This window comes from Gossypium hirsutum, chromosome A04, assembly GCF_007990345.1.
Source record: "Gossypium hirsutum isolate 1008001.06 chromosome A04, Gossypium_hirsutum_v2.1, whole genome shotgun sequence".
In the NCBI taxonomy this organism is placed as follows: Eukaryota; Viridiplantae; Streptophyta; class Magnoliopsida; order Malvales; family Malvaceae; genus Gossypium; species Gossypium hirsutum.
Genome location: NC_053427.1, coordinates 37,487,319 through 37,495,893, shown reverse-complemented (window position 1 = coordinate 37,495,893; position 8,575 = coordinate 37,487,319).

Genomic DNA, 8,575 nt, shown 5'->3' with positions numbered 1-8,575 from the left:
AAGCTCATTGTAGCCGAATGTCAATTCACCCGGGGAGTACGAAAATGTACAACGATCTGAGACGTCAGTTTTGGTGGCATGGTATGAAACGAGACATTTCCGATTTTGTTTCGAGGTGTTTAATATGTCAACAAGTGAAAGCGAAACATCAAGTACCTACAGGTTTACTTCAGCCGATCATGATACCTGAATGGAAATAGGATCGAGTCACGATGGATTTTGTATCTGGGTTGCCATTGTCGGGAAGTAAGAAAGATGCGATTTGGGTTGTTGTTGATAGACTGACTAAGTCGGCTCACTTTATCCCCGTACGTACGGATTTTTCATTGGATAAACTAGCTGAATTATATGTTTCTCAGATTGTAAGATTACACGGGGTACCTATTTCTATTGTGTCGGATAGAGATCCGAGGTTCACCTCGCGATTTTGGAAGAAATTGCAAGAAGCTTTGGGTACCAAGTTGCATTTTAGCACCGCTTTTCATCCAGAAACTGATGGTCAATCCGAGCGGATAATTCAGATACTTGAGGATATGTTGAGATGTTGCATCCTTGAGTTTAGTGGTTCATGGGAGCGGTATTTTCCCTTGATTGAATTCGCTTACAACAATAGTTTTCAATCAAGTACTAAGATGGCGCCTTACGAGGCTTTGTACGGTCGTAAATGCCGTACACCATTGTTTTGGACCGAGCTCGGTGAAAGTAAAATTTTCGGAGTTGCGAAACAAGAGGGTTCCGTTAGTAAAGGTGTTATGGCTCAAACACGGGATCGAAGAAGCTACTTGGGAAACCGAGAACTCTATGAAAGAAGCTACTTGCGGAACGAGAGTTGTGACAGCCCTAAATTGACCCTAGTTAGAAAGTGGTTTCGGGACCACTAAACCGAGTCACCGAAGTATTTGAATATGATATTTATTGTCTAAAATATGTGAATATGAATGTGTGAAAGTTTTAAGCTTCGATTTAGTCGATTGCATGTGAATTTAATTAATAGGACTTATGTATGACACTTTTAAAAGGTGATAGGTTAATCTATAATGACCTATTAATGCATGTTATAAAAATGATGGGTTTACATGTCAAATTGACCAAAATCTAGATGGTGGCCGGCCATGCTATGGGTTAAAGCATATTATAAACATTTTGTGTTAATGTTTTATGTTAGAAATAATAAAATAAAAGGTTAGTAATAAAGTAATGAAAAGGGAGGGGTGATGAAAACAAAGTTGTCTCATCCATGCTCCCCCATTACCGTGACTTGAGGAAGGAAGAAGAAGAGGATTCTCTTGCTTCATGTTCGGCTGGTTGATGTTTAGGAAGAGGTATGTTTGATGTTATTCCATGAAGTTCATGCATATTTTTAGATGTTAGTTTGAATTCTACCTAGCCCATGGTTTAAATTCTTTTTGCTATTTGATGGAGATGATACTCGGCCATGGGTGTTGTCTTCTTGGTTGGTGTTTGATGTTGTGGTGATGAGGCATGAAGATGATTGAGTTTGAGTGCTTAATAAAAAGGATTGGATGTGAGTGTGTGTGAGAATTTGAAAAGGATGGCTCTTGACAACTTCATGAAGTATTCGGCCATGGTGCTAAAATGTTGTATTGTGTTTAAACTTAGAATTTTTAGTTATATGGATGTGTTAAGTTGCTTGAAATGTTAGATTAATTTGAACTCATCACCAAGTTCTTTAGGCAACCCATGTTAAAAATTTCGGTATTGAGATGCCTAGAACTTTCGGCCATAGTAGCTATAGAGAAATAAGGTTTTTGTTTCTTGTTAAATTGGATGTATCTTGTTGTATGAGTGCTTGAACAAACTATGATTAAATAGATGCATAGATTCAAGGTGGGAAGAATTGGCTATTATGCTTGATACTAATGCCGAATATGAGAATGTTGTACTTGAAAAATGTAGGTGAACATGACAAGTGTATTCGGCTTAGGGCATAAAGGATATGAAAATTTTGGTATTTATTTTTGATTGTGTGTGTGTATGACCATGGATAATTGGCTGCACAAATATTATAAATACATAGTGTATGTTAAATTTATTAAGCTACAAAACATTATACATGTTCGGCCAAGGTAAATTATTTGAGTAAAGTATATCTTGATGGTACATTTCGGCTAGTATAAAATGTATATGGATGTCGTATGACTATGTTTGATTTGGGAAGTAAATTGTTTGATTTAGCTCAAGAGCCTAAAGGATCAAAGTTGGATAAGGGAAAGGAAAAAGTGACCGAATAGCCGTCGAAATCGTTCGACAACATCCGAGGTAAGTTTTCGAGTAATGAAACTTAGTTTATGATTTGATTAAGTCATGACATATAAGCATAACAAATAAACGGTGATATAATGATTCTACCTGAATTGTATATTGAGGTGATTAGTTTATACCTATGACGGGTAGCCGAATGTGTATAGAGATCATGTCATAAAGCAAATCAAAATCATGCTCTTGGTATATGGCTATTGAGCCGAAAATGGTAATGGTTGATAAGCGTCTTGTGTTTGAATTCTAGTTATGATAATGAAATATGGATGTGTCATGATTTATTGGTATATGTGCTTGATTATTCGGATGATATCTGGGCTAAGTCCCGAAGGCATTTGTGCAAGTTACTATATCCGGGCTAAGTCCCGAAGGCATTTGTGCGAGTAGTTGCTATACTCGGGCTAAGTCCCGAAGGCATTTGTGCTAGTGACTATATCCGGGCTAAGTCCCGAAGGCATTCATGCTAGTGACTATATCCGGGCTAAGACCCGAAGGCATTTGTGCGAGTTGCTATATCCGGCTAAATCCCGAAGATACTTGGGTTTGGAAGCGAGCGATCTTGCTGTAATAATTTCAATTAATACGCTCATAAAATACAAACGATAAGGTATGTTTCGTATATGCATCGGAAAGGTTGATTTCTTTCAAATAGTACTCGCTCAATTGATTAACGAGCTTTCAGCCTCTAGTTAGGCTTGATACCCTGTGTATGAATATATTGGTTGAAGCGTGAAGTAATTATGATTTTGAGAATGTGCATATATGAAATTATTCATTTAGTCATATGAACGCTATACTTTAGTCATAAATAATTTCGTTACTCAAAACTTACTAAGCATTAAATGCTTATTCCGTTTCTTTAATTCTCTGTTCTATAGATTTTTGTTCGTCAGCTATCGGACTCGGGATTCTCGAAGTTGAAGTCGTCCACACTATCTAAGCCTTTTTGGTACTCTTTTAGTTAAACGTTGATAATGGCATGTATAGGACTGACCTTTGTTGTTAATCAAGTACCTTTGGTAATGTGTATATATTCGGATAGCCATGCGAAAATGGCTTAAATATTTTGAGCATAGTATTAAAATCATTTTGTATATATATGGTTATTGAGAGGTGTGGAAATGCTTGGCAATGATTAGCCATTGAAATGGTTAATCACCATCATATTTGGTGCTATGTATGTCAAATGGCTAGTTGAATCATGGAAACTATGAAATAGTTGAAATTTCCCTTAGAATAGATGCTAACAGCAGCAGTGATGTGAGTTTGAAAATTCACTAAAAATAGTAGGAATGTAATTAAATAATGAATAAATTATTTAATCGAACCTTGATCAGTCTATTTTCATATGGAAGAAGCAAAATGACCATATGAGCCGTATTTTATGAGATGTTTAAGTTTTTGTGAAACAGGACCAGAACGGTTACTGGATCCCCTATTCTGACTTTGGAAATTTACCATAAATTAACGAGAAATAATTAGAAGTCATGCTTTATATGTACAGATTCCATTTTGAGTCTAGTTTCATTAGAAATGAACAGCATATGTATTGAATCCTTGTACAGGGAGATATCTAAGTCGTAATGCATGAAGGGCAGAGTAGTCGAACCCTGAAACAGGGGAGACTTTAACTAATAAACTGTACAAATTGGCCTGACCAAAAAATTCTAGAAAAAAATGTGTAGATGGATATATGAGTATAGTTTTAGGGAAAATTTACGGAATCAGTTTTCGAGTTTTGGAACTCGAGATATGATTTTTAAGGTGACAGTGATGCAGTTAGCCAGCTTGTCTGGAAATTTTAAAATGAACTGTGTAAATAAATGAATTAAGTTCATTAATACGTCGTGTTCGACTCCGGCAACGGTCTCGGGTGCGGGGCGTTACAAATGGGATTCGAACCCAAACCCTCTCAGTTGCTCAACACGTCACTTGCCACCAAGCTACAAGGCTCTTTTTGTGTTACATTTTACCCACAAATATTTATAAGGCCTATAAGCTAAAACTAAGGTTCAGTTAAGGGGAAAAACTAAAATTTTTGCAAAAGCCCAGACATGAACCCAGGCTTCTCAAACACTCCCAAACACACCCAAATCACTTAGCCAATAAAGCAAACATGAAATTTGTGTCACTTTCTTGCTTAACTAAAATATTTATGAGCAGTCTCCTAATCGCTCCCATGCTCAAGGCCCAATACTTCTAGGCCCAATTTTAGGGCGTTACAATTCACCCCTCCTTAAAGAAATTTTGTCCTTGAAATTTCCAACTATCAAAAGAGTTGCACCATCCAGGCTACACCACTATGCTTCTGCTGCACACTCTGATCCCAATGACACTAACACACTTTAACTTGAACTTGGAACCTCTTACACACACCCAAAACACTTAACCACTGAAGCAGATAGACATCACATGTATACAATTTCTATGTCCAAATCATCACACTTAAACAAAACATACCTGACTTAAAGGTGACTTGGCAATCCTGAGCCCGATGTTCTTTAGACTCGCATCTAAGACATGCTCTTGACTTCCTCTAGCATTTGCCTAGATGACGCCTTTTGCAATGCTCACAAGGCAGAAAATTTGGACGTGTTTTAACATGCTTCATAGAACGAGGCTCCAGCCCTAGAGAACTGCGATCTCTCTTCTTCTTACAGTCCACACACCTAGCCCAGAGTGTTTCACCAATCTCCTTAACTTCCTCTAGCACTTTCCTTACTAACCAGGTTAGCGCCTCAGTACCAAGCTTCAGGTTATCATTACCCGAAGTTGGTAGACTTACCCTAATTTTCGTCTCCTGAACCATCTCATGTTTCGGTGAAGTTGGTGCCTCCTTAGCAGGCATGTGTCCCGATGCTGAAGACCCATCCCTAGTACTTCCTCGGCCTCTACCGTGGCCACGTGTACCCCTTTCGCGAGTACCTATAGTGCTCATTTCGATAACGAATTATTTGTTTAAAAGTCTTATCTATCAGTTTGTAATTTCAGTAATTGTTAACGAATGTGTTATGAACGACAATAATTAGGGTTTGTTTTTGCAGAACAAGATCTTACTATAGTTTTTCGTCTTTTATAGTGTGCTCTAACTAAAGAGTTTCAGTATAGTTCTACTACCTATAGTAGTCCCCCAGTAATAGCTTTTAGTTCAAGTAATCTATAGTAAAATGAGAACTTACAGATTCGACGCCGGTGACTCAGTGTGCCACACTGGTAAACCATCCAAAAATATTTCAAGAATAGTTTTCCAAAAATTCCTAATATTTTCAAAACCCATTCCACAGCCGAATTTTGTAACTTGGCTCTGATACCAATAAATGTAACACCCCAAACCCAGCCTAGACGTTATGGCCGAATCTGGCGTGTCACATCAGAGTGTTTCTTGAAAATTGATCCTTTCAGTAAAAATCCGTTACTGAATTTAAATCCTTTTATTAGTAATTAAAGAAAGTTCTTGTCAATACGTTTACCTTATTATCATCAGTGTTATATTAAATGGATTTAAAAACGCGGAAGCTTTTTAAGTTTATAAAGTTTAAAACGCATGTTTTAGGAAACAATAATTGTTTTAAGAAACTCGTCTTTACTTAGACTAGCAGTTTAAAAATATATAATCCAAATCCCAATCACAAAATTAAAATCCATGAATGGCCTTATTACAAAATGAAAAACCCAAAAGTGAAATCTAAATTAAATAAAGTCAAATACAAGACACAGCAGTCATGTGGCCACCTCCAAGTCCCTCGTAGTACCAAATCGTTTAAGACTGGGGATTACCTGTACAGCTGAAAAGAAAGGGTGAGTTTACAAAAACTCAGTATGTAGCCCCCATTAGTCAAACAATAAACAGTGCATGCAATAACAGTCTGGGCCTGAGCCCTATTTAGGATCGGTACAGTCTGGGCCTTAGCCCTATACGATAACAGTATGGGCTTAAGCCCAATACAGTATCAGTATAGTGTAATGCAATTATGCATCCCACCCAAATCCAGCCAGCACACTACCCGTACCAACCAACACACCACGTGGGGATATAAATCGACCCACCCAGCCAGCACACCTGTATCACAGCGAAACTGCTAATAACAGAAAACATGGCAGAGCCACTAGAATCAGAATACGTGGCAAGACCACTAATACAAAACCTCCTCCAAATTAGTCCCCAACCCCATGCAATATGTCATGTCATAAATATTACGTGAATGCAAAGTCATACTCAGTAAAATTATATATGTAAATCATAAGCACATCAGTCATATGGAACATAAGGGCATAATCGTCATTTTACCATAGAAGGGTATTATGATCATTTTACCCTATAGGGGTATTACGGTCATTTTACCCTACAAGAGCATTACAGTCTTTTACTTATTTTGGATTTCAGCTTAGATAACGTCCTCTCCAAAGGTCTATAGTTGCCTTGAGTGACATAGATAACCTCATTGATCATAATGGTACAAATGGGCCCAAGGCCTATGACTCGACCCAAGTGGGCCCACACGCTCGTGTGGCCTATTTAGCCCAAATTTAGTTACGGTTGTGTGACCTACATAGCCCAGTCCAATATTTATCACTTACTGCGGATTTAATCTGTGTGGAGCCTACGAGCCCATTGGGCCTACACAGCCCATTTTAGCCCAACGTGGCCCACAACGGCCCGAGTCCACGAAAACGCTCGTATTGGCCTTTATAATCTATTGCCCAGGATTTGTGGGCTCAGTTTACCCCACAAGTGATCACATGCTCGTGAGGCCTCAAATGTCGAAGTTTCGACACTTCGACTTTTCGGCTTTTGCCAATCTACAGTAAGGAAGGGTGTGGTTACACACCTTTATCGCAACTCACACGATTAACCCACGAATGTCGAACCTTAACCCAAGTATGCGATTTAATCCACTTATGATGTTAACATAAAGATATCCACGCCCCTTCCTTCCGAAAGGCTGTATTAACCAAAAGAATCCATTAACATGAAATGAATATGCAGAAGGCTTATTCTGGTATCCACTCGTTTAAAGGAATCTTAAAACTAGAGATAAAAGAATGAGCATTCGGCCAAAATAATTCCACTTACCCCTATTATTGATTGAATGCCAAAAGAATGACTTGAATGCCTACAAACATTTGAGGACCCAAACACATGAGAAGGGTCAAAGAGTTAATAACCTTAAACCGAAACACTCGGCTTCATCAGAGAAGAAAACCATCATAAAAGGACCAATAACCAAATCAAAAACAAGAAATACTTTCCCAACTCAGCTGATAGGAATGGAATAACAAAGTAATAGTCGCCAGGTCAGAGCCTAAATTCCTAAACAGGCACAAACCCAATGCATTGAGAAGAGAGAAGTATTTGGCTAACTTGAAAAGAAAAGAAATGGTAGAAGGGTAAAGAAGAAATTGAATTTGACTTAGTCAAACTTTAGGAACCATAGAAGAATTGTTGAGAAAAGAAAATAAAAGGTTCGGCTATGAGAGTAAAACCGAATGAATAAAAGAGGGGAAGAAGAAAGGCAAAGTTCGGCAGAATGGTAAACTAAAATTGAGGAGAGGGGGATCCAGATTAGGCTTTTAAAAAAGAAATTGAAGAAAGAAAAATGACCAAATGGTCACAAAGGTAATGCATGAAATTGCCAAAAGAAGAGAAAGAAACCAAAATGCAAAAAGGGAAAAGCAACCCGAAATGCCAAAAAGAGAATTCGGCACCTATACACTTTCAAGTTGTCGTACATGCACTTCCCAAACCCCTTAGCCAAATTTGCACATACAAGCTACCTAATTCGGCTACAACTCTCCAACCTTCAAATTCCTTGATTCACTCTACCCATTTCTCCAAAATCCACTCCTTCAAATACCCAACAACCAACATCCTATCCCTTAATCCCCTCCCCTTTTACCAAGTCCACAACCACTCAATAGAGTTTTAGTCTACCAGAAACACTTGCTGCCCCAAGTAGCAAAATAAGTATCCTTTTGCATGCAATGGGATCTCAACTGCTCAACACGTCACTTGCCACCAAGCCACAAGGCTCTTTTTGTGACACATTTTACCCACAAGTATTTATAAGGCCTACAAGCTAAAGCCAAGGTTCACTTAAGAGGAAAAACTAAAATTTTTGCAAAAGCCCAAACTTGAACCCAGGCTTCTCAAACACTCCCAAACACATCCAAATCACTTAGCCAATAAAGAAAACATGAAATTTGTGTCACTTTCTTGCTTAACTAAAATATTTATGAGCAGTCTCCTAACCGCTCCCATGCTTAAGGCCCAATACTTCAAGGCCCAATTTCGGCG